Genomic DNA, 27780 nt, shown 5'->3' on the forward strand with positions numbered 1-27780 from the left:
AAATTAGATGTTATTATCCTTTTTACAGATGGTGTTTTAGATTTACCTGTATGGCTACCAATTTCTTTGTTCACAATTTCTTTAATTTCCTTTAGTGAGTGTCTACTAGTAGTAAATGGTCTTTTTTAGTTATCTAGGATGTCTTTATTTTGCCCTATATTTCGAGAGGAACTTTGGGTATATGATTCTAGGTGGAAAGTTGTTTTTTTCTTTCTACCTTGTAGGACTGTTGTGAAGATTACCTGAATTCATATCTGAAGCCCCTAGCACCGTGCCTGCTATGTTTGCTTGTTAAATAACAGTGGCTATTACATTCTCAGAAAAATATTGGAACAAATTTGAGACAGTTTAGGTTTAGTTGGAATGTCCATACTTTTATGCTTTTTTTCCCTGTCATTTCCTTAAAACTTTGATTTCACTAAGATTTGGATGGGAGTGGATTTAATAAGCAACATTACTAGCTTAGAAGATAGACAAAGTTTGTTTCAACTGTGGTTTCTGTCACTGGCTAGTTGTATGTACCCTTTGCAGGTTATCTTACCTAAGACTTGTTTTTTTGCATATAAAATGCTTATCATAATACTCTTTCTCAGGGTCACTATGAAAATTGCGTGAGAATACATTTAAAACTCTTAGTGAAGCCTCACATAGTAGGGAGTTGTTTATGTTTATTACTAGTTTCTTGTGAACCACTTTTATGATTTTTACGTACAGATGTTATCAACTTTTCTTTTTCCGCCCTGCCCCTGTTTTCATTTCCTATTCCCCAAATCCCTGAGAAGAAGGAGTGTCTTCTGCACAACTGACTTTCTATTCTGCTGACTAGGAAGGCCTTCTGCAGACTGATGGCTCTGGCTTGGAGGCAGCACTTTTATACTTATTTGTCCTTAGGTGGGAAAACAGCTTTCCAGGCTTAGTATCTATACTTTGCTACCTGTAAGACTTTCTTTCACTTATCCAAAAATTGTATGCTGTTGTTTTACTTGTGGCTTTGAGCAAATTACTTAACCACTCAGTGCCTCCGTTCCTCATCTGTAATATGGAAATAATAATAATTCCTTTCCCATAGGATTGTTGTGAGGACTAGATGAATTGATACATGTAAGGATCTTAAGTGTCTGGCGCAAAGGAAGTGCCAGTACTTTAGCTTTCATCATTGTCATTGTTAATAGCCAGGACTGCCTTCTGTGCCGTGCCGTTGGCTTTTGGATAAAAAAATTGTGTGTCTGCTATAGCTTTGTCCTCTACCTGTTTAATACCCAGTTCATGTGTATTAGCTTCCACATAACACTTATCTCATTTGTTCCTTAATAACATTGTCATAGGTTAGGTAGGACGTGTTTTTTTCAACTTTATTTTCACATACAATAAAATGCACCCATTTTAAGTATACAGTGCTGTGAGTTTAGAATTGAATCACTACCATAATCAAGACCTAAAACATTTCTGTTGCACCCCAAATTCCCCTCTTTCCCACTTAATCTTCCATTCTTACACCTGGGTCCAGGCAACCACTGATCTGCTTCCTGTCATCATAGATTAAAGTTCACTTTAGTTTTTATATCAATGGAGTTATATTTTTTGTATTCTTATATCTGGCTTTTTTCACTCATGGTCATTATTTTTGAGGTTGATCACGTTATTGGTGTGGTCTAGTCCTTTGTATTGTTGTGTGGTATCCCATTGTATGGGTGTACTGTAACGTTCTTAGCCATTCTCCTGTTGATGGACTTTTGAGTTGTATCCATTTTGAGGCTATTATGAATAAAGCTGCTGTGAACATTTATGTACAGTTCTTTATGTAGATACGTTTTCATCTCTCTAGAGTAAATATTTAGGAGTAGCATTTACTGATATGAAGGGCTTAGAGGTCACACAACCAGAAAGGCATCCATTCCATTGGACCAGTGATTTTCACACTTGTAGAGCACCAGGACTCTTTCACATGAAATACTGCTCAAAATACCCATTAAAAAATCAGACTAAAGTGCTGTAGACAGGTTCCTCGGAAAGTTCAGATAGTCCTTTTTTGGCTGTTAACCTGCTAAGCACCCACACTCTTCTCGTTGAACCCCTTTGCAAAGTGCTGCACCACTTTGGCTACTTCTTGAGAGCAGAGTCTGGGGCCCCTTGAGGTCCAGTCCTTAAACATCTCTTCTTCTCTTTGTAGTCCCATCACCTTAGTTGTTTCAGAACCGGTCACTGAGCACTTTACCTCTGCATTTTGGTGTTCTAGAAGCAAGAAACTCTCACTTTTTACAAATACAAAACAAACCAAAAAAACCCATGCATACCATGCATAAGTTAGGCTGTACAACTGGTGAGATTAGAAACATTACCACTTTCCATTGCTGTCAGTCAGTGCTGGTTATGTATCTCCTTGATTCAAAGGGCTCTTCAGGGAATGTAGGGTCAGATAGGTCCATTCAAGCTTTTAGGCTGTTTACCTTTGTCACCCAGTACTATTTACAGATGGAGCAGATGCCAGTATGTTCCATTGCCTTATTCTGAAGCAGTGAAGTCTCATCTTGTGTTATCAGAGCCCGGGTTATGAAATTTGAAATGCACTTTTCCTCCCTTGCACTGTTACAACTGCATCAAAGCATTTTAATCAACCTGCTTTCATTGAAGTGTACAATTTTTCTTCTCATTACATCTGCAAGCTCTCAAGTTTACAGACATGATCTCCTTGGCTAGACTAATATTACTTGGTCATTCTTGCATGCAAATTTAAAATTTAATATCTTGCTGCAGGTCTGTTGAGTTTTATGCAAATTCCAATATAGATTATATTTTGGAGCTGTAAATTAGAAATTACATTCGGGGGGGAAGTAATATATGTGTGGGCTTAGAAAAAGTAACCTTGCAATTTGCATGGTGCATGCATGGAATTTCTTCCGAAGAAATGGGATTTTGAGTATTCTATGTGGGTTTAGAAGTTGTGTTGTCCAATTGTGTTACTGGTAATAAAAAGATAAAAACAATGCCAGTTCTTGCATCAACATATTTTTTAATTTTATTTTTTATTATTTTTTTTACCTTTTTATTTTATACCAGAGTATAGCTGATTAACAGTGTGATAGTTTCAGGTGCACAGCAAAGGAACTCAGCCATACATATACATGTATCCATTCTCCCCCAAATTCCCCTCCCATCCAGGCTGCCATGTAACATTGAGCAGAGTTCCCTGTGCTATACAGTAGGTCCTTGTTAGCTATCCATTTTAAATATAGCAATGTGTACATGTCCATCCCAAACTCCCTAACTATCCCTTCCCCCCACCCCCCCACCCCCCCCATAACTATAAGTTAACTATAAGTTCGTTTTCTAAGTCTGTGAGTCTGCTTCTGTTTTGTAAATAAATTCATTTGTATCATTTCTTTTCAGATTCTGCATATAAGGGATATATATACCATATTTCCCTTTCTCTGTCTGACATACTTCACTCAGTATGACAATCTCTAAGTCCATCCATGTTGCATCAACGTTTTTTAAAATGACATTTGGCTATTTGGGATAGCCATTTGGGATTAACTGGGTTCTCCCACTTATTTGTTCATTGAACATATGGTTGTGGATGCATACTAGGTACCTGGTTTTCCTCTTGGCTTTGATGATACATCAATAAACAAAACAGTGTGTGCCCTGATGAAAGTTACCTTCTATTTGGGAGAAACAAGTCACAAGCAAATAAGTAAATATTTGTTATATCTGATGGTGATACGTTCTGCACTTCTGCCTTGAAAAATAACTGGTTGAAGCCTTCGCTCTGAGCCAAACTGCCTGGGTTTGAATCCCAGCTTGTTATTGTATTGTGACCTTGGACAGGGCATTTAGAATGGTTTCTTGCACATAGTAAGTTCTCAGTGAAGGCTGGATATTATAATATGGCATATAAGTATAAAATGATGTGGTGGAAACAAAACATGAATAATTTGCCAAATGTAAGCTCTGGAGTAAGCATTATAAACACTATCTTGTTTTGTTTTCAGGATGAACTGCAATGTACAGTCAGTCATCCCTTGATATCCACGGGGGATTGTTTCCAGGTTCCCCCTCAGATACCGAAATCCACGAGTGCTCAAGTCCCTTATATAAAATGGCATAGTATAGTCGACCATTTGTATCTGTGGATTCTGCATTTGTGTATACTGAGGGCCACCTGTATTAATACTTCTGTTTTATACACACAGAAGTGACTTACTCATAATCGTGCAACTAGTAAGTAGCAAAGATGGGTTTCAAATTCAGGTGTCTCTAGCTTCATAGCTTGAGAGTTACCACGGTGTGTGCTGCCTGGCAGCACTGATTGGCTCTCACACAGACTCAGGTTCAAATCTGAGGCCCCCCCATTTAATATATGTGTGTGTGTGAGAGAGAGACAGGCAGACACAGAGAGATTTAGATAGAAAGAGAGAAAGCGAGAGATAGTATTTGCGTTAATTTTCTAGATCTCTGTTAGGCCACATTTTCCTAATGTAAAATTGGGATAAAGCATGGAGACTTAACAGGGTTTCTGTACTAAGTAGAGTATAGATGGATTATCATTGCTAGTTATTTTCTTCCCTAATTAAACTTCAGAGCCAAATCCAATCTAGATAGAATGTATTTCTCGGATTTTTCTTTATAGTTCCTTATAAGAATGGGTTTTTCCTAATATGAACTTCGAATTTTTGAATTTTGTGGACAGGATTCTTGTCATCAAGATCTCAGCTTGGGAGGAAGAGATCATGTTCCCTTTAAAAACATCCATCTCTGCTTGGGGTTCTAGTGTCGTCATCTCAGGAAGTTCACACACTGTTAGGAATAAAGCTTTCCCAGATAAGGCATCTGTGTAGAAGAATTAAGTAGGTGGGAAAGTAGGTGTGTGGGGAGACCACATGTCTAATTTTTAAAAGAGCTAGTGTCTCATGGTGGTTTGCAGAAATTAAAAGTATTACATAAAAGTGGCATATAACAGTAATCGTTACTGTCATAAAATCCCAGTTCATGGATCAGTTGTATGAAACCTGGGCATAAACTTGCAAAAGCCATTGATTGACAACTAGCTGTCACAAAGCTCTGAACTTTACTTCTTTCTGTTGTAGCAATAACTGGTGAAGGCCTTGGTCCCTAGGGATTGAAAGAGAAAATCTATATTCAGAAGGTACATAGACAATTATAAGGAGCTCTTATTGACTGCAGGGGAAAGAGAAACGCATAGCTATTAAAATAAAAGTATGGCGTTTGGGCCAAATAGGCAGCCCCATCTGTCCTGAGAGTCCCCAAGGCTAGCACTGGACATAGAGTGAGTCAGGTTCTTAGAGAAAATTGTGTTGTTGAAAACAGGGGTCCCCAAGCCCCAGGCCTTGGACTGCTACCGGTCCGCAGCCTGTTAGGAGCTGGGCTGCAGAACAGGAGGTGAGCGGCGGGCGAGCGGGTGAAGCTTCCTCTGCCGCTCCCCGTCTCTCGCATTACCACCTGGACCATCAACCCCTGCCCCCTCCCCATGGAAAAATTGTCTCCCATGAAACTGGTCCCTGGTGCCCAAAAGTTTGGGGGCCACTGGTCAAAAAGAACAAGCTTGGTCTTGGTATCTTTTGTTGTTTGTTTGTTTGTTTTTGTGGTACGCAGGTCTCTCACTGTTGTGGCCTCTCCTGTTGCAGAGCACAGGCTCCGGACACGCGGGCTCAGCAGCCGTGGCTCACGGGCCTACCCGCTCCACAGCATGTGGGAACTTCCCGGACCGGGGCACGAACCCATGTCCCCTACATCGGCAGGCGGTCTCTCAACCACTGCGCCACCAGGGAAGCCCTTGGTATCTTTTTTAGAGTAGATGAAAATATGAGTGTATCAGAAAGCTCTTGTGACAAGTTTTGTTTCAGAAAAACAGTTTGATTAGGGGTAAGTATAAGTTATCTAGGAATAAAATCACTGATATGGCATAAATACCTTCCTTGTTCCTCAGTGATGTGATTGTGTGACCAGGGAGGCGTGGGGTAGGTGGGAAGAGCATGAGCCTTGATGACAATCACCTGACTAGAAGCAGGCTCACTTAGATGTCTCTGAGCCCCAGATTTCCCTCCTGTAAATTGGGAATACTGAAGAGTTGGTTGTTAGGATTAAATGAGTGGCATATACGGTGTACCTAGTCTAGTGCTTGATTAAACAGTGATGAGGCTGGTAGATTTTAGGCATCTAAAGATCAATGAGGGTGATTTGGAATGCATTTCCTATTTATTGACCCGAATTCCTGTGGGACACCCCCCCACACAACTGTATGAGATCTAATTCACAAACAATTTAGTTCACCTATTTAAGGTATGCAGTTCAGTGGCTTTTACTGTATTTACAGATATGTGTAGCCATCACCACAGTTTTTGTGTATTTGTTTGTTTGTTTTTGCGGAACGCAGGCCTCTCACTGTTGTGGTCTCTCCTGCTGCGGAGTGCAGGCTCAGCGGCCATGGCTCATGGGCCCAGCCTCTCCGTGGCATGTGGGATCTTCCCAGACTGGGGCACGAACCCCGTGTCCCCTGCATCGACAGGCGGACTCTCAACCACTGCACCACCAGGGAAGCCCCATCACCACAGTTTTAGAACATTTTCATCACCTCAGAAAGAAACTTGCATCCTTTAGCTGTCACTGCCCTATTCCTTCATCCTTTCCCTGCCTATTTCTTACAGGCTCCATCTTCCTTCTTATCTTTTTTTTCAGTTGTGGACTATGCCAGTTTGCCTGTTGCTGGATCATGTGATTGAAATTCTCTGAATTTTTCTGCAAATAATCAATTTAGCTTTTCCCCCTCTAAAGTATTTGTTTCTCTGGGTGTTGAAGCAGCTGCTGCAACCAACGCAAGGGCTCACCATTTTGCGCTTTGTGGCCGTTCATATGGCAGCTTTATTCAAAACCGCTCCTGTGCTGCTTAACTTATTTGTCTTATACAAAAACAGTTCTCCCTGGCTTGTGGCTTCTCTGCTGCCATGTTGACAAATGTTGCTTCTAGTGAAATACACAAAAATAAATAACAGCAAGGGAGAAAGGAGCATAGAGCTAAGTGAATTCATTTTGCTTCTTGAGTGCCATTCTCATTTGTTTTAAAAACCACCCCGGCATTGCAGGCTGGAAAGGAGGAGGCAGAGGGAACCGCAGGAAAAGAATGGGCCACATCTGATTCTCTTTTTAAATAAATTTATCTGTCTATCTGTCTATCTATTTATTTATTTATGGCTGTGTTGGGTCTTCATTGTGGTGTGCGGGCTTCTCATTGCAGTGGCTTCTCTCATTGCGGAGCATGGGCTCTAGGCTCACAGGCTTCAGTACTTGCAGTACGTGGGCTCAGTAGTTGTGGCTTGCAGGCTCTAGAGCTCAGGATCAGTAGTTGTGGTGCATGGGCTTAGGTGCTGTGCAGCATGTGGGATCTTCCCAGACCAGGGATCGAACCCGTGTCCCCTGCATTGGGAGGCGGATTTTTTTTTTTTTTTTTTTTTTTTTTTTTTTTGCAGTACGCAGGCTTCTCACTGTTGTGGCCTCTCCTGTTGCGGAGCACAGGCTCCGGACGCGCAGGCTCAGCGGCCATGGCTCACGGGTCCAGCCACTCTGTGGCATGTGGGATCTTCCCGGACTGGGGCACAAACCCGTGTCCCCTGCATCGGCAGGTGGACTCTCAACCACTGCGCCACCAGGGAAGCCCCTAGGGAGGCGGATTCTTAACCACTGTGCCACCAGGGAGGTCCTATATCTGATTTTTTGAAGGGACTGGTTGAACAGGCAAGTTGAGGGTTATCTGGAATGTAGGGCCTGGGGATAAGGAGGAGTTTACCTTCTTAAAGTAATCAGAATACCTTGCAGATATTCAGATAGTGACAGTAACCCCCATTTGGGTAGTCTTCAGAGTACCCTTAGTGCATTCAGTTGTTTTCTCATTCTGTTTACGATGAGCCTCACATTTAAGACTTGCTGACTCAGTAGTGAATGATTGTAGTTTGTGTGTGATGGTGTGGTAGGGTGTGTGGGCAACTGGGAAGATCGAAGGTGTGAGGCTGTTGGAGTTCTCAGTGTTCAGACTGAAGGTCTGACCTAAGTGAGGAGACAGGGGATGCTAACAAGTATTGATTGCCTGTTATGAGCCAGTTGTTTCCACAAGCATCATCAAATAGTCCACAAAGATTGGTGGTCTTATCTCCATTTTATAGATTAGGGAGAACAGAGTTTTATGGAATTAAGGTACTTATTTGTCAGCGGTCACCCAGAAACTAGGGAGTGAAATAGATGGAAACTCATTGCTTCCAGTCTTCAGAACCTGTTCCTGTTCCATTGTAATAATAAGCAGTAAAAGGTGTGGAAGGAAAAAAATGGGAGGGACATTGGAAAATTAGAAGCAGGGATAATAATAGCAAGTGGTGCAGACCAAAATGTTTTGTTTAGAAAAATAAGTCGCACATCTTTTTTGAGAGTTTTTATTAAGTAAAAATCACCAAAATAAAGTAATTTTCAAGTGCACATGAAGCTTTCTTTGAGGTGGGTAGGGTAAAAATGATCACTTGACCAACTATGATTGACTAGGAAAAACATTTCCCTGAACTTTCATAAATTGTCTTAGTAAGCATATTGGTGAGGCAGTGGCTGATAAGTTAAAGCCTAATAGGTCACGTAAGGTGTGGGAGGTTTGCTTAGCCAAAAGTCAGCTTTCACTCTGGGTCTTGCAGATTGATTCCTGCCCATTTGTTAAGTGACTTTCAATGCTGTTTGTCTCCTAAATACTCTGTTATTTTTGTTGTTGTTGGTCTATTTCTGATAAGGGCTGCCTCTGGAGAGGAGACATGGGGAAACAAGAGTGGTGTGAAAAGACTTACTTTTCCTTATATTCTGTGTACCTTTTGAATTTTTTTTTTCCCATGTATTATTCTGTATGATAGAAGGGTGGGGAAGGGTGTATAGTCAGGCAGAAGGAAAGAAGTTGGGTGAAAGGAATGGAGTATTAGTCCGAACTTCAGGTCTTTACTCATTAGTGGTTGAACCTGAAGGGCTTTTTCTCAACACATAAACTTCTTCAGCCACATAGAAATCGACATAAAACAGGTGCTTGCATATTGCCAGGTACTGTCAGGAGGAAGGAAGTACAGTATAGTGTTCAGGATTACAAGAGTCTGAAACCCAGACTTCCTAGGTTTGAACACTGTCTCTGGCACTTAGTGACTGGTTGTGACCTTGGACCTTACTTAACCTTTCTGTGTCTTGGGTTATTTGTTTTTAAAATGGTGATTATAATAATGTTTCTTTCATGGAGTTGCAAGGATTAAATGTCTTAATCCACATAAAGTTTTTTTAACAGTGCCCAGCACTCAGTACTCATTGGAAATTAAATGACTGTGATCATCACAGGTGCTGATCTGCCTCATTACTTCTCTGCCCCTCTTTTCATTGTATGTCCAAATTCCCCCTACTCAGTTGCTCAAAAGTGCTCCTATGCTGGCTAAGGAGCGCTTTCCCTGAGTTTAGCTGGTCTGGCACTGGCTCCTTGGAGTGTTATTTTCTAGCAAGAGCAGGATGTTTGGACCCGGGAGAGTGAGCAGGCTGGGTTGGGTCCTGACTGTCTTCGGCGGCGTTCAGTCTTTTGATGGAAGGAAACACGACTTGTCAGAACACAGCTTTGGATTGCCCAGGTTTCCTGTTGTACAGATGGGGTCTGGAGTCTCTCTGGACCCCTTGTGATGGATCCAAGCCAAGGCTTTTGCTTGCTGAGCCAGGAATAATACAGGAATTAGTCTTTTTCTTCTTTATACTAAGCGCTAATCAATCTGTAGCTAACTCTGTATCTAATTTCTGAACCAGATGCCATGAATAACTGCCCCTGAATGTGTTTGCCAATAAAAGGATAAGTTTAAGGCTTTTAATCAATGCTGCTTACACTCAGTATTTAAGGTCAGAGTCTTGTGTGAGACTTATTTAAATCAGGATAATTGTTGGGTTAAAAAATGAATGGGTTTTTTGAGATTATGACACTTGTGGGTTCTATAGTGAATTAATCTTCAAGAGGATGGAAAATTGTCAATTTCATAAGCGTTCTCGTGCTCTCTAGTCCTTCAGGTCTCTTATGGAAAAATATGACTTTGGGAGGAAAGCATTCTTTATCAATGGGAAAAGAGATAAGAGACTAATATAAATTTCTAAGGAGTCACTGATGGAGGGAGCAGAAGGGAAATTAGAAATGAAGCTGAGCATTTTGGATCTGCAGTGAGCTGCAGAGCTGTGGGCTATGGCTAGGCTGTGGCTGCTGTTTGTATTTTAGGTAATATGAACTTGTAATTGTGTGTCTGCAGCGTACCTTTCTCAAAGGAAGCCATGCTTCTTGACCCGCGACTGTATTGCCTAGAGTTTAGAAATAGCTAAGGTTTAGATATTGCCTCCATTGAATGGCCTAGGGCAAGTTAGCTCACCTCTTGGACCCTCAGTTTTTATAATTATAAAATGGGGATGGTAGTAGCACTTCACAATTGGAAAAATACGGTGTGATCACATAACATGAGAATGGGAAGAGTAGTGGCTGGCACATAAGAAGTGATGAAAGGGGGGTTTCCTTCCACTTCCTTGCAGGGATTGCCTGGCTTGCTCTCACACATTTTGTCTGGGGTGCATCTGGATACATGTAACGTGGAAATTTTCCTACCTTGTGCCAGTGAGTTGGAAATTGTTCCTCTTGACCTGGTTTTTGTGCTCAGTGAAAGAGATGAGAGGAGTGAGTCAGGAAGTTGCCAAGTTCCGGAGAGGCTCAGTGGTAATTCTCTTCGTCAGTGGCTCCCTGGCTCAACAGTTCTGAGTGTACAAGGATTGGTGGATTTGAGAACTAGGCTCTGCTTCTTTGGCTGTGGGGAAGTTAGTTTGTCTTTCTAAAGTTGTTTCCTCTTCCATAAAATGGGGATGCCAGTAACTTGGGATCTGTGAGGGTTCAATATGGGTGATGGTTGTGAAAGACCTTTATAAGTGGTAGGGAACTCCAGAACTGCATGGTGGTGATATTTTCATCATTGTGAGTTGGCAGCAGTGCTTATCCAAAAGTCAGTTCTGGTGTTTTGCCAAATGTTGAAGGCTCAGGAAATACCCTCTAACTCAAGGAAGATCTGTCTCCACTCCACAGCTGGAGGAGCTTGTATCCAGAAGGCAAGACAGCTGGGCTCCCAGGATTTCTGGGAGAGCTGGCAGTCATCCCTTAGCTCTGGCTCTCAGACCTGCAGGCCGGTAATGGGGGATTGTAATTAAGATGGTGATGAACAGTGCCGCAGTATAGGCCTTTGCCTGCCACAGGTTGGTTTCTGCTGTTCCCTTGCTGTCTAACAATGGCCTGTTCTCCTTTGCTTCAGCTGTGACATCCTTTCTCAATGACCTTTAGGAAGACAGAGCTGGATCTGTCTTGCTTCTTGCTGCCTCCGTGCTGTTGTGTGCAGAGTACCCTTGCTGTCCTTTCCTTCATCTGGCAACTTCACAGGTGACTAAACCGGAAGGGGAGGGTACAGAAAGTCAGACTGCCAAGCACCTCTCTCCATGCCTCTCCCACTCCAGACCTCAGCACTGTGTGAGGAGAGGCGCTCATCTGGCAGAAAGGTGGGGATAACTATCCAGTACGTGCAGAGGCCCCAAGAGATTATGATGAGCACAGAGCAGGTTAGGAGGAGCAGCAATGGACAGTTTGGACGTGGGGATTAAAGGCAGCTGGTGCCAGTTAGTGGAAGGTCTTTTCTTTCTCTATGAGGCTTTTGATTTCAACTCTGTAGGATGTAGGGATTTGTTGGAGGATGTTAAGTAGCAGGGGATGATAGTATGAGGTCATACTTGCTCATGGCAAGATGGATGATGAAGGATGGATGTGATGGGACTGGAAATAGGAACACAGAAGACAGTTGCAGTACTTCAGGTGGGATGTCGTGTGGGGCTTGCCTGTCTAGGGCATTGCCATTGTGGATGTCAAGGTGAAGTTGCAAGAGGTTTTGTTGGTGCAAAGGGAACTGACATTTCAGTGCCTGCTTTGTACCAGGAACATCAAGTACTTTACATGCATTAGCTCATCTGATTCTAACAATAGCAGTGAGAGAAAGGTGGTTTTGTTTTGTTTTGCCATTTTGCAAATAAAGAAACTGAGGTTTATAGGATATGTAGCTTGTCTGAGGTTCCTGGCAGCTGGTAAGTTGTAGAGTAGGGATTTTAACTTGATTCCATCAAACTCAAAAGTCCTTTCTCTTCCCACTACACCACACTGTGGCCCTCAGGACACAGCCCTCATGTAGTGGTTTTGCATTAGCAAATAACTTTGCAAGGACTAGTCTATTAATAGTGATCTCTTTCAACATTCCTGTGAGGTGAGGGAACACAGTTAATTGTTCAGCTGAGGGATTAGAGCCATTGGGAGGTTAAGTGACTCGACGAGGTCATCTATCAAGTTGTTTTGGGGAGAGCAGGAAGAGGTGAGGTTTGGAGCAGACTATTTTGAGACTGTAGTCTTAGAGAAAACAAGAATTTGTCAGCCCAATTTTATAAATCCAATATTTCTTTTAGTTCACAGATTAGGAAAACTATAGTGGAGATGGTATGCAAGGCAAGTGCCTGAGGCCAAGATGGCACAAAGCATGGTGGAATCTTGGGGTTACTTTATAATCAAACTCTTTCATGTTGCATAGTCTTTAATTAAATCAACAGCCACCACCCCGCCCCCTCCCAAACTAATAATCTTTATTAAGCATGGAAATTGGAGTAAGGGTGAAGAAACCTGTCTCTTAAAAAGATCTCAATAATAAATTATTTCCTTTGCTTTAAGAATTGTTTTGCTGAGCTTAATAATTGGAAGAATTCTCACTTTAACCCAGCTTCATTTTTTTCATTTGACTTTATGTGTTTGACTTTATTATTGGTTGCCATGGGGATACTTAGGGTGACACAAAGAGCAACATTATGATGAGAGCCATGGGAAACCCTTGTTAATTGTATTGTGCCTCCATTCCTTGTCTGTCATTTTCTCTTCATTATCATTATTATTACTAATTTATTTTTTTTATTTTTTGAGAGATGAATGCATTGGGTATAGTGGGGCCTGGGAATGAGTCTAGAGCTTTGCCTTTTACTTGGCTGGACACTTTGGGCATGTGGGATCAAGAAATAGATCACTAGGTATCTTGTAATCGGAGTTGGAAGAACTGCATTTGGGAAGAGGGAGTAAAGGCCAGAGATTGGAAAGATGCTGAACTACAAACCTGAATGATTTCACATTTTGTTAACAGTTATCCCTTGATGCATGCACTTTCATGATTTAACCCAGCCTTGCAAACAGAGACCATACTTTGGCCAACCCTCAGCCTTCTAGTGCTTTTTCTGCAGAAGTAACAGAGTAAATATATAGCATTGGCTTGTACATGTGTGGCTGGTAGCTGTAGGTAGTGAGGTGATCACCTGCCCCATTGAAACGTTGTCTGGTGTAAGATGCTGGTCAAGTGATCTGGTTTCTGTAGCCTGGGTGCCGAGTGTGGGGGAGAAGGAAGTGACAGTCATTTACAGTGTCGTGTTTAGTCTTTTGCAGATGTGCTTACAGTTATAACAAAGACAGAGAAGAAATTATAGGGTGGGAAAGAAATGCCTACAGACAGCCTGCTAAAGCCTAGGAAGGAGGAAACTAGTATTTGTGTTTTAGGAATGCTAAGCCCTTGCTTACATATCAGCAAGCAAAATATTGGCATTCACTTCTGACTTGAGGGAGGCATCTCAGAAGTCAATAGAAGGAAATTCCTAAACACAGGCCTTACTCAGAAAGAGAAGAGAGCCGTGGAAATGCTCAGGATTATCTCATAAAAGCTCTTTGCGTATTTGAAGCCTGTAATGAAACCAGCCTTGTTCTCTAGGCCAGACAACTCTAGTTGTTTTTCTTACCTTTTTTCATTGTATCTTTTCTCATCTCTTTTATGCTTTTGTCACCTTTCTCTGTTTCTTCATCTTAAATAATACCAGTCAGAATTGAACTTTGTGCCCTAATACAGGACTGATTTGCTAGTGACTGCTAGTTTTGATCAGAAAACAGTAGATGAGGAGTGATGTCAATGGTGAGGATGCTGAAATCTTTTTCTTTGCCTAGTCTCATTTTCTGCTCCTTCACCTGTGCATGGTGTTGGTGCCTGGAACATGTTGGGCATATAAAGTGAACGTCTGCTGAATGAGTGAAAGGATATATACCCAGTTCTTTGCTTTAAAAGTCAATATTTACTCTGGGGCAATTTAAAAAAAAAAACGAAACACCTCATTTTGTTTTTCATTATGAACACCAAAATCGTTGGCTTGAATTGCCACAGCAGAGCATTATGCAGCTTGTACAAAGACATAAGACTTTTCCCAAAGAAGACCATTCCTCTCTCTCCTCTCAGTTAGTCCCTCAATCCTTTCCTTGCTTCTTCTCTCCCTCCTTCCCGGCTTCCCTTCTTTCCTCACTCATTTATTCATTCAGTTCGTTCAGCAAAGGCTTTTTCAACCTCTGCTGTGAGCCAGGCATTATTTTAAGTGCTGGGGATATTATTAGAAGCAAAAAATAAAGCTCCTGCTCTCATGAAGCTTATATTTCAGTGGATTAAGGAACATGATTGACCAGAAGAAGTAATCCTTGTTGTTTGACAAGGCTTTCAGGGAAGTGAAAGGTTGGTGGTTGTGTGGGTGATAGCATTAATGTCTGCTCTTTTGTCAGAGACATGCTGGCAAGATAGGTTGTGATTCCACTTTCCTTTCTATTTACATCACCATCTGCGTCCCTATATAGCATTTTACCTGACATGCAAGATTTCATTTGGGCAGGGTTTTGTCAGTTATCATTTATATATCCTTTCTTGAAATTGGATTAGATCTCTTTGATTTATTTGGAGAGAGAAATGGGTAATACACAGTATGTTTCTGCTGAATATCTGTTTTGCTATGAATCTGACACAGTAGTGTATACCTTATTTTTATTCCAGTGTGTTTTATTTAACATTCCATTATTCAGAGATTGGTGGGATTTTTCTTCTTACCTTTCCTTCTACACTGTTTCATTCCAGTTTTTTAAAAAACAATCTAATTAATATTCTTAATGCCCCCCCCCATAAGTTTCAACAATTTGAACACAAAGTACACAAATCAACCCTATGAACTAAAACCCAAGCCTGTGACATTCATTTGTTCATTCATTCAGCAGATGTACAAAGCAAAAGAAGATACGTGTTTCCTCTCCACAAATTTCACAGTCCAAGGGGATGGTGAAATAAAGAAACTTAAATTAGAATTCTCTGGGGTAAACATGCCAACAGAATTCTGAATAAATATCAGTGTGCATTTAAGACATAAGTAACTAAGTCCGCCTGGCTTGTCAGAGAAGGCATGTCGATAGAGGAGGTGATCTTTGATCTGGGTCTTTTTTTTTTTTTTTTGGTGGTACGCGGGCCTCCCACTGCCGTGGCCTCTCCTGTTGTGGAACACAGGCTCCGGACGTGCAGGCTCAGCGGCCATGGCTCACGGGCCCAGACGCTCTGCGACATGCGGGATCCTCCCAGACCGGGGCACGAACCCGTGTCCCCTGCATCGGCAGGCGGACTCTCAACCACCGTGCCACCAGGGAAGCCCCTGATCTGGGTCTTGAAGAGTGAGGATGTGTTTGCCTCTCAGGACCAGCTGAGAGATAGCTAGATTTCATTGGTCTTGCTGTAATCACTGAGGCGTTGGTATCCAGCATGGCTTTCTCTCCAAGTACTGGACTTGGGAATGGTGGTCTCTTTGCAAATACAGCCTGGGTTTTGTTTGTTTGTCTCTGAAACAAGGTTGACGTCAGGACTGCTTCTTTATTTTGTTACTGCTGTTGTTCATCAGGTGGATTCAGGTGGATAGGTCTTCAGTTTTCATGGTGCTGCATTCCAACATTTGGGGTAGGTTACTTTACTGCATGTTAACTTTCTGACTGGGGCATAGTTATTAAGTGTATCAGGAACTAGCTGTCGGCCCTTCTCCTGCCCTCCTTCTGCTCAGGTAATCTGGAGTAAACATAAGAAACAAATCTACGTTGTCACCATGTTTGGTTCCCAACTCAGAACCTGTGGAATGGCCAGGATGCCATCCAGTGAAAATGTATTGGGGAAGCCAGAGCGCAAAGTGTTTCTTTTAAGAGTTTAGAAAAGCTCACTGACACTATTTATTACTTGCTGAAAGGCCCAGTGAATTTGCCAGTCTCCTTCTTGTTCTAAAAATTGCCTTCAGTTGTTGAAGTTGTGGAGTTTTTCTTGTAACCCCCACCTGAGGTCTTTCAGGGGAGACAACTGGTGGGAGAGTAGGCCTTTCTGCTTTTTGTGTCCCCAGGTAAGAGATGATCATCAACAGCATTATATCCTGTGTAGGAAGTGGGCTTGCTTAGATCATTTCAGCTCAGCCACCCGTCCTCATTATTACTAATGCCCAGAGTTAGGGCCTGGTTTCTCTTTGTGTTAGAAAAAAAAAAGGGGGCAAGTATAGGTGTGAGTGAGGAGGATGATAGTTACAATGGTAGGATCATACCGAATATGCAGTAAGCACCTTGCAAGTGTTTGCTTATTTAATCCATATGACAACCCTACGAGGTAGATCTCTTCTGTTGATAAGCAGACTGAGTCACAGAGAGTTAATCTGCGCAAAGTCACACAGCTGTCTGCCTTGGGAGCCCACACACTTGATTGCTATGACTGAGCCAGATGCCTTGATGATGTGTGACTAGTCGTCAGACATCTGGTGTCACCCCTGACCGCTGTGTGCTGGGGAGTCACATCTCATTGGTGTCTGTCAGCAGGTGTTCTTTGGAGTGAGACTCTTCTTTTTGTGACTGGGTTATGGCTTTTAAAGACTCTGTTTTTTAATATGTTTTTAACCTCCCCCCCGCCCCACCCCACCCCTGAATATAAAGGACCCATTTCAAAGATTGAAAACATTTTGGAAGCTGAACCTGACTCCCAGGTCTTCATGTTTTCAGTTTTTATAGTCCTTGAAGGGTTCCTTTTGCCTTTCCATCATAGAGAGGATCCCATCATAGAGAGGCTTTAATTTTTGCTTGCATTTTCCCATTTTGTGTTTTGACTTCTGGCCTAAAAAACGAAAGAAAAAATGTTTAATATTAAATTGAAAATGAAAACCATGTCTTTCTCCATGAACTTAACTCTGTTGCATCATATGATATAAACTCAAGCATTAAAGCCCTGCCCCAAATACAAGTGTCATGTGCTATAAAAAACACAGATTAACATAAAAACTTACCAGAATAGTTTCATTGGAGGTGAATTTTTTAAATGAAGATTCGTTTTATAGTGAAAACAGAGAACAGTTATTCCAGACCATAGAGAGAGGCTCGTTTGATATATTTAAATTGGTCTCTTATAAATCATTGCTTTCTACAGAGGCTGAACGGAAGGCAGAGAAACCTAACTCCTTTATGCAAAGAGCTGCTGTCCATTTAAAGTAATTACAAGTGACCGTAAAGCGTCTCCAACATAATGTTGCATACGAATGAGAAAATAGGTTTTGATATTCAAAAAACTCAAGTTCCACGCTTCTAGCTGTAGTTATTTGGCTTAGTATGTAAGGCACTTATCGCATAAGGTGGTTGCCGAGAGACTTGAAGGCAGGTAGATTTTCCCAGTGGTCTGCTAACTTCTTATTCAGTCTTGGCCAACCACTAATACAATGCTGAGAGTTGCTTTCTATTTTCCCTCCTCTAGCTTGGGTCTGTTTGGTGTACTGGAGGCTATGAATCAGAAAGTCTGTAGCTTGCAAGCTACAGATAAATGCTTCCTCTGCTGCCTAGAAATGGCCCTGGACTGACAGTGTGTTGTCCTGCCCTGAGAGGGAATAGGTTCCAGATCTGGTCTTTAGCCTAGATTTGTTGGGATCCTCTGTGCCGTCCCAGAGTGGTGTGTTGCTAGATAAATGTAACATCCACCAACTTTGTCAGATAGTGTGTCTGGCCTAGTTGCTGTGGTGATTGGAATCGAAACATATGGCTTGTTATTAGGGCAGTGACTGGCTGTGGGGGACATGGATGTCTGTTGTTTTTCATCGCTTATTGATTTAGTGAGTTAGAATGCCTTTCCTTTGGTGCTAGCATTAAATAGTTCAGTCCTGTTAGCCATTTTGTAAGATTGTCTTCATGTGTGATTTGTGTATGTTTCCTTGATCTGCGGGGTACAGGGTCAAGGACTTAGGGGAAGGGATAATTGTTTACAGAAAAAGTGGAGGGGCATGGATTTGAGATCAAATAGGAGGTTGGGGAATGTAGGCTTCCTCTGAATATTGAGGAAATTCTTTAATCCCAATTAACTTTGGAAAGTCCCTTCTTTGCTCTCACAGTAGGGAATTTGGCTGGGTGAGCTAATACTTGGAATCGGAACCAGGAGTTGTGGGTTAAATTTCTCCCTGGCAAAGACCAATATTTGGGGCTTTCCTGTACTCGTGTCCTGCTGCCTCTCATTGGGTCTTTTCAAACTGTATACAATAAAGACTGTCTTGATAAATAGTTTGGTTGTGTTTTGGGTTGTTATTAAAGGTTGGATGAAGCTGTTTTTTATTCTTTCAGCACACTTATTGAGTACCTACTATGTGCCAGACGCTGTTCTTGGTCCTGGGATTTATTGATATACAAGAGCAACAAAATCCTTAGTCTTACAGAGTTTGTATTCTAGTGGACTGTTATGTTACAGTGCTCATTATTTGAGAGGACCAAGGTGTTAGCTGTCGCTGCTGTGGCACGCTGGCACGGATTGAGAGAAGAGACTGGGATTCAAGTCCTAGTAACTGTCCTGACTTGCTGAGTTTCTCTGAGCCTCAGTTTTCCCACCTGTAAAATAAGGAAATTGAATATTCTTTTTATTATCAATAAATCATATTGAATGATTTATAGGGTCTTTTCCCACTTGCGTAGTTTATGATACTGGTTCCTCTGAATATTTTAGCCTTTAATCTGAGCTGGGCTTGTAGCCAGTGACCAGTGTTCACATGTTAATTTAAAAAAGAGTTTTTATTACTCAGCCATAAAAAGGAACGAAATAGTGCCATTTGCAGAGACATGGATGGACCTAGAGATTGTCATACAGAGTGAAGTAAGTCCGAAAGAGAAAGACAAATACCGTATAATACTGATTATATGTGGAATCTAGAAAAATGGTACAGATGAACTTATTTGCAAAGCAGAAATAGAGTCAAAGATGTAGAAAACAAACTTAGGGTTACCAGTGGAGGAAGGGGAGGTGGGATGAATTGGGAGATTGGGATTGACATATATACACTACTATGTACAACATAGATAGCTAATGAGAACCTACTGTATAGTACAGGGAACTCTACTCAGTGCTCTGCGGTGACCTAAATGGGAAGGAAATCTAAAAAAGAGTGGATATATGTATATGTATAACTGATTCACTTTGCTGTACAGCAGAAACTAACACAGCATTGTAAAGCAACTATTCTCCAATAAAAATTAATAAAAAAACAAAATTAAAAAAAAGTCTTTAAGGAAGAAGATAATTGTTTCTGGAGAGTTGATATTTCTACACATGGTCATGAAATTTTTTTTAAAAATGTAGTGAATTTATAGATTTTTCAAAGCACATTACTCCAGGACATTTTTATTCTCATCACAGTGAACGTCTAAGACAACATTTATTTTTTAAAGTCTTGTGACATACAGGCTCTTGGCAGTATATTCACTGCTGAAGCTACAGTGATGGGAGCCTGGCTTTTGAAATAATGGTAAAAGAATGCCATGGGACAGAATTTTTAAAATATCATGAAAACTGAGTTGCTTCCCAGATTTTAAAAAGAAGAGGAGAAAACAATAAGGGAATCTTCATTTATTCTGGAAGCATATATGTCCTGACATAAAGTCTGAGTTGCCCTGGTGTCCTATGAACTGGTTGGTTGCAGGTGAGGAGAATTGCCTTTTCTTACACGTGCCTCGGAAACACTCATCATTGTGTAAGAAATAACTTATTTGTTTGTGTGAAATCATAATATAGAACCCATTCTGCCATGCACCTCCAATATAAAGCTCAGGGATGCAGGCCTGTTAATCAAGCGGAAATATGGGAAGTGAGAAATGAAACATAAGTCTTATTTCACACCTCTAAATGATTGACTGCAAAGAATGAACTTAAAAATAATAATGCAGCCTTCTTCTTGGCATCACACCTTTTAATAAGACGGTTTAAAAATATTTAGGGTGAACCTTCATCAGGATGCTTTTAATTGCTTCAGCACAATTTAGCAGTATATTGAGGTGATGCCACCACTGTGCCCAGGCTCCTGGAGGAAGATGCTTGGGGGGCACTGTCACTCACTGATACACTGAGGATGATTTGGTGGAACCCATTCAGGTTTGGGGGTCTCATTTTCCTCTCAAATGCATGCTGTGAGGGTAGAAGGCATGGCAGCAGTGGCTGGTGTGAGTATGATTTACATCTGTTTTTAAGTTGCTGTTCTTGTAAGAACAGGTACATAAGGCATCCTTGTTATATCTGCCTTTGTAACAACATCTCCTCGTCCTTCTAGGTACATTTCAAATGCCTTCATCTCTGTTACGTCTTTCCTTACCACCCTCAACTGGCTATGATCTCTCTCCCTTATATTTCAGACAGATTAGACTGAGACTGTGAGTTTTTATTCCAGATTGACCACTTAAAGGCTGTTTGACCTTGGGCAGATTACTTTGCCCTTCTGTATCTTCATTTCCTCATCTGTAAAGTGGAGATAATAAAAGCACCTACCTCTTAGGGTCATGGTGATTCTTAAATGAGTTAGTATAGGTGATACACTTAGAACAGCGTCTTGCATTGTGCTGCTGCTGTTTTATCAACATTATTATTTTACTTCCCTCTTGGTACATAGTTCATGTTCTCCTTCGCTACACTGATGTATTTAACTTCTCTGCCTCAAATTGTGCTGGGTTCCTTCCAGGCTGAGATTCCTTGTAACGCCTAGCACGATACCTTAGACATGGTATGTACTCTGTGAGCCCTCTGGATCGTTTCACACAGCATTTTGTTAAGAATTCAAAGCAGGGTGTATTCTCATTCTGAATTTTAAAACCTTGGAAGTGGATGGGGACTGATCTTGTTTGTTTCTTAACTGAAACAAACTGAAACTGTAGCACCAAAGCCAAACACTCACTCATGGTCACCCACTGGGTGGCCTGATAAGAAGGCTAGTCACTCAAGGCTATGGACTTCATCCTCTTCTTGCTGATATTACTAGCACAAATGAGTTCGCTTCTGATAATCCTCTGAGCAATTTAGGCTAGGTTAATACTGACCAGTAATTTCCTGAAGTGTCATGAAGTGGCGGGAACATGATTTATGTAACATGGGCTCCTGCTAGGATGAGCACTGGAAGACCAGCTGTGCTTCTGGAATTATGAATGCTTGTCAGAGGAGCTGCTTTTATTCCCAAGAGCTCCCCCCTCCCCGCTTCTTCCCTTTAAACCATCAAGGGAGTCCCTATGGTGATGAAGGAGAAGTGCAGGGCTGCACTGGCTTGTTGTGGATCTTTCCTCAGCAGTTCTTAGAGACAACTGTGATTGAGGACATTCTGGCTGGCTGACACCGAGGTTGACAGTACTGAATTAAAATACAGAAGTGATGAGTGCGTGGGGAAAGACCTTATAAAAAGAAGTGGTACTTGGCATTCTAGCCAGGTTAGATCTGCTTTTCGAAGGTAGGCACTTTGGCACATGCAAAACTTGTGTGACTTCAGCATGCAGAAGATTGCACTTCACTTATCAGCCAAACCCTATTCACATTAGGAGAGTGTTGCTAGTGTGTTAAGTATGTGGCTGTGTTGTGTTCTGAAGCCAGTGTTCAGAAGCTGATGAGTTCTTTGACTTTGGGCTCTGGAAGAACAAACAGCTCCTTGAGTTTGAACTTGTCAAGTAAAAAAGCAGCTTTGGTCCTAAGGCTGTGGCTTTAAGGGCACTTACTTACCTTTGGGCCTGTGGAACAAGGTCCAGGACAGATGATGGATTCATTTTCCTCCACAGACTCAGCAAGGTCTCCCTGCCCCTCTCTCCAGGCTGCCCACGTAAGTGTATTAATAATGCCTCTGAGAGATTTTAAAAATTCCTCAGAGGAATCTGGAGAGGATAGAAGGACCTCCTTGATAGTTTAGGAATGTTGATCTTATGTCTTGATTGGTTGCATGTTGTTTTGGTTTCTGCTCAGGCCAGAATCTTGTTGCTGGTTGCTGTCTTTTCTCTACACCTTCCCCCTACCCCCTATCCACGCCTTTCCCCCATAGTCTGCATCACATGGGAAATGCTTTAGTTGGGTTTCAAAAAGTTTTGGGTTGTATGTGTGCAGTCCAACCAGCTAGTTGTTTTTTTTAAAAATCGTGGTAAAATACACATAAGATAAAATTCACTGTCTTACTTTTTTTTTGCGGTACGCGGGCCTCTCACTGCTGTGGCCTCTCCTGTTGCGGAGCACAGGCACCGGAAGCGCAGGCTCAGCAGCCGTGGCTCACGGGCGTAGCCGCTCCGCGGCATGTGGGATCCTCCCGGACCGGGGCACGAACCCATGTCCCCTGCATCGGCAGGCGGACTCTCAACCACTGCGCCACTAGGGAGGCCCGCAAGTGCCATATTTTAGTCCTGTCTGTCTGTCCCAGGACCTTGTGCCGTGTTTGGTATATTGCTGTGTCTGTGGCAATTGTCTGGTAAATACTTGATTTGTCCGCAAGTGACTGATGCAGTGTGGGATAGAGTAAATTAGTAGTTTTAATCATGACCGTCTCCCCACATAGCTGTTTGACCATATCCAAACCACTCACCATCTCATGCCAGATTGTAGATACTGAAAGAAAAATGAGCCTAGGTTAAAAAAAAATAAGCACTTATCATGTGCTAGGTATTTTGCTAAGCACTTTACTCATATTTCCTCATTTAATTGTTTCAGTGACCCAGTGGAGTACGTTTCCATTTTTTAGTGAATGAAATAGACACCGAGAAGGGTGGTTATCTGCTAAGTTCAAATCCAGGTAGTCCAGCCTCTGAGCATATATTTCGTTTTGCATGACATTAGTGAACTAATGGTCTAGTTACAGACTTAGGACACATTTGGCACCACCAGCTCTGAACCTGCAAGCTGTGGGGTGTAGATTGAGCAGGAAGATCTAGGGGGACACTGAGTGGTTGCACAGAAGAGCCAGGTTTCAGTTAGTAATGGGAATGGAGGGGAGTGATCAGTGTGGAAGTTGGGCCGTAGAGAAGGTTGTGTACCATTGGAAAGGGGCTCAGGAGACACAGTTGCCTGAGTAGGAAGGACGGGAGCTGAGGGAGAATGGTCCCAGAGGAGGATGAGGTGAATGACGTGGCTGCAGGAGATAGGTTCCTAAAAGGAGGGGCCTAGGTTTTAGGCAGCCTTCAAGGAGGCTAGGGAAGTGTGGCCTGATGGGATTAACTAGTCTCAGGGCTCTAGATGGAGTGAGGGCCATCTGTGTGGACTGGGCCTTGGGTGTCCAAACCATGAAACATGTGAGGCAGAGTGTGGGCACATGTGTTCACTTACGTTCCTTCCCCCATCCTGTGCAGCGAAGCAGAACACAAAGGAAAAATTAACAAACATCCCAAGTCTCTCCACACATAGATCAAAACATATTGATGTTGTCTTGCAACTCTGATAATTTCATTGAACTGTATGAAGCTTAAAATTGATACATAGGCATCCCCCTGATTAGCATTAAGTGCTGCTGTCAGACTGACATAGCTGGATAAACCAATATTGAATAATCTATTAAATATGTCACACTTGAACAAGGAGTGTAAATCATATTATATTATTTCAGCTGTAATTAGGTGGGAGATAAAATCACAAGTAGACGAGTTTAGTGAATATTTCTCAGTGTGTACACAGCGTCACTGGAATTTCTTTCCTCGCTCCACGGGGAAAAAGAAGTTGACTGCTTTCCAAGTATTGACTGCTGTCCAGGAAGTGGGAGGTTGAGGGGTGACTTATGTAATGTTCACAGAGTGGGTTTCATTTGTAAATTCAGTGAGATTGGCTGTAATCTTCCTGCAGTTAATGGCGACGGAGATGCACCATTCTGCATTTAGCTGGAAATAGCTGGCTCTCCAACTTGGAGACCTGATTGTTCCTCAGGTTTATGTTTATGTTTATGCCTTTATTTCTGCTTCCCCTCCTTTCCTGGGAGCTGCCTGTTGCCTTTACTGTCTGGGAATGAAAGATGCAAACCAGAGCTAGTGGGCGAACAGGGTGGTGTGCTGCTCAGTCCTTCGTTGCTCCTCTTCCCCAGCTGCAGAGTGAGCTCGATTATTGAGAATAAATGAGGGACAGAAGCCAAGGTGGAAAAGATAAGGAGATTGTGTTAGGAGGGTCCAAATGAACCAACCTGTAGCTAAGAAATGGAGATAATTCTAGTCCTTCCTTCACAGGGTTGTTGTGAAGAATAAAACACACGTTCAACCTTCAGAACGGTGCTACCACATAGCAAGGGTTTCAGTACTTATCAGTTGCTTTCATTATTGTAAGAAAAATAGTTGGTTTTTGTGGTGGATAGTCAGGATGGTATGAACGTGGAATTCAGGAGCATAAAAAGGTATCTGACTAGGATGGCTGTGTCTCCTTCCAAATGGTTGGTGTAGTGTAACAGGATAGAAAGTGTTAGTTCTCATTTGGGGCTGTTACCATGTCAGAGCATGTTATAAGCAATGTATACGGGTCATCTCTTATTGAGAGGCTATGGTTTTCTTTTTTGCCTTTTTTGGGGCTGGTTTCTCAAATACTAGTTTGGTCCATTTCTGGTGATTCTGTTAATGAAGCAAAACAGCTTTTACACTTTTACGTTGTAAGTGAGGACCTTAGAACTTTGTGTGGATGTTATGGTCATTCAGCAGACATTTAACAAATTCCTGTAATGTACTGAGTATATTGTGTGTGAATATTATTATAGGAAGTGTTTGCTTAAAGTTTGCTACATGTGGGATGCTATCCTCAGCCCTCAGTTCACAGGGATTTCCATAAAGGCAAGTGGAGGAGCTGAAGTGGCCTCATTCCTGGCTGCCTCTTAGCTCCATTGGAGCCAGTAGTTCTGGCTTGAGCCAGCTGGACTTGGGGGCCTGAGCTGCATGGCGTGTAGTGTGTAGGCTGAGCTACATGGAGTTAGAGGCAGTTAGAATGCTGCAAACAAGACCTTTGTGGGGGTCTTGTTTCAGAGAGAGTGCTTTATAAAGCAAGGGTTCCCAGAGACCTACAAGAGAACAACAGAAGGCAGACATTTCCCCCTCCAGGGCAATTACTCGGCTCTGATTTTTCTCATTACTTTGCCTAAAAATTTTCTTTTACTCCCCCGCCACCCCCACCCCCCCGCCCTCCGTGTCTCTCTCTCTCTCTCTCTCTCTCTCTCTCTCTCTCTCTCTCTCGCTCTCGCTCAGCTGTACTTAGAAGGGCTTAACGCCACCATTTGAAGTTAGATGATAAATGTAAAACTGATCTGCTCATGAACACTGATTAGTTGTACTTAAAAAAAAATAATTTCACATAAGGCAGGAACAGGTTGCTCCTTGAAGGAGCTAATGGCCAGTTGGTTTTAGAGTGTATCACAGAAGGAAATGTGGCTTCACCTGCTGGCCTCTCCATCCAAGGAGATGAGTGTTCTGTGTTGGAGAACTGTGGGGGAGGACTCAGAGCCATGGAGGAAGGAAGAACTAAGGATGGCTAGTCCTGCAGTCATGCTGGCTACAGTGTGCCCATGGCTTTTGAACTTTAATGTGTAAATTCCCCTAAAATCTGTGAAAGCACCAGAGATCTTTGTACATGTACCCATAGGGTTTTTGTTGTTGTTGTTGTTGATAATTTGCCTTTCTGTTCTGTGACCTTTTTTCAAGATCAGTTGTTTCTATAGCATTAGCATGTACCTAAAATCTGACACTTAAGTATGTAGATTTGAAGTTCCAAAGGCAAAATTGCTTGGGTTTAACACTTAGTCAAAACCATGCATTGAGTGCTGCTGCGTCCCAGGCATTATGTTGAGCACAGGGCATGCGGAAGTGAGTGAGCACTGTTTCTGCTCTCACGGGTTTAGTTCACAGTCTGGTGTGAAGTAGATGGTCTCAGTGCAGCAGCAGCAGGGACACAAGGCATGCTGGTAGCATAGGAGCTGCAGCGTTAATTCTGTGGGGGATGGGGTGAGGGTGTCTAGGAGGACTTCATGGTCAGGGTGGGTTTGGAGGACAGTGCGGAGTTTGCCAAACAGACAAGAAGGCACATCGCCAGGGCAGAAGGACATTGGTGTCTCTGGAGGAGTGGGAGCTGGGAATCCAATCCAGAGGTTGGGATTTTTTGTTTCAGTTCTACCTTATACATGTTTGCTGTGTGACCTAAATTTTTACTGAGAGGGGAGAGAAATGGGGACCCCCCCCCCATGTCTCCCTCCTTTTTGTCTGGCAGAGGGAGCAGGACTGTATCCAGACTTGTGAGCTTGCCCAGACTCCAGATAACGGAGGCTTACAGAGCCTGGGGTTTACACAAATCAGTTAAGTCAGATCGAGGTTCAGCTCAAACATTCACATTGGTCCAGTGCCATTTCTGCTGCCCTACATCCAAGTTGTTACGCTGTGGTTTCTGTGTTGTTGGATTTATTCCTTTTCTCATGCGTTCAATAAATGTTTCCTGAGTTGGTTATAAACAACTGTACAGTCTGACAGAGGTATAAGGGTCTTCCTGTCAGGGAACTTACAGTCTTAAAGTGGGAATTAACTTTGAAAATATAGGCTGATTCAGATTATAAAAAGCTGGACTAAGGAGTTAGGACTTAATGATTTATACCTCTCAACCTAAAGCGGATGCCAATGAGTTTCTGAACTTGAGCCCAAGGCAAATACTTGTTGATTCCTTGACTTTATTTACTACTGTAGAATAATGCTTTAGTGTGTTTGAATAAGTTTAAAAAATACATGCGTCAAGGTAGGCCTTGCGTTGTATGAGAGAGTAGGGTATGTAGGATTGTGGACTCTGAGAGCCAAACAGCCTGGTTTTGAATCCTGCCTTCACTATATGAGCTGTGCAGCCTTGGGCAATTTGCTTAGAGTCAGATTGTCTCACCCTTTACATGGAAAATGATGAAGAAAATAATATCCACATAAACTTATTGTTAGGATTAAATGAGCTAATGTAAATAAAGGGGTAGGTAAGGTGCCTGGTACATTAGCAAGCACTTTGTAGGGATTAACTATAATTGGGGAGTTGCCTGGTTGAGCCTCTCAGCTGGTTTGATTTTTCTTTGATGCCCTAGAACATTGTGACAGTTCCTCAACTGGGTGGTGCATCAGAATCATCCAGAGAGCATTTTAGAATTCACAGCCGCAAGATTTCCAGTTCCACCAAGGTGAAGTAGCCCCTTTCCTCCTAGGTCCTCCCCCTTAATCTAACAACATCGGACATAACACAGAAGCAGTCGTAGTCTCTGAAAGATAGAAAGAAGAGAGCAGGCTGCTTACAACTTGGGGACTTGAGGAATGACATGGTGGTGAGTCCCTTGGGTTTGCTCATTGACTCCCATGTATCTTGGACAGAGTACTGCAAAAACTTCCAATTCGTAATCACCAGGAGGCACAGACCAAAAACGCTCTAAGAAAAGCCTGTTTCCCCTAGCCAAAGGCCTGGGAATTAAAAAGGCGAATTAACAACAGGAAACCTTTTTGGCAAAACCCTCCCTACTGCAGCCAGACACGGAAGGAAAAAACTACACTCCACCACCACACCCCACCAACCCTCTGTTTTAGTCCAT

At 42.3% G+C, this 27780-nt stretch overlaps 1 protein-coding gene across 8 annotated transcripts in view; it reads left to right on the top strand.

Moving 5' to 3' along the window:
* AUTS2 (activator of transcription and developmental regulator AUTS2) overlaps positions 1-27780 on the top strand; it is a 1117278-nt gene that overhangs the window by 135018 nt on the left and 954480 nt on the right. The window lies entirely within an intron of this gene.

Source organism: Tursiops truncatus, chromosome 15 (genome assembly GCF_011762595.2).
Source record: "Tursiops truncatus isolate mTurTru1 chromosome 15, mTurTru1.mat.Y, whole genome shotgun sequence".
In the NCBI taxonomy this organism is placed as follows: Eukaryota; Metazoa; Chordata; class Mammalia; order Artiodactyla; family Delphinidae; genus Tursiops; species Tursiops truncatus.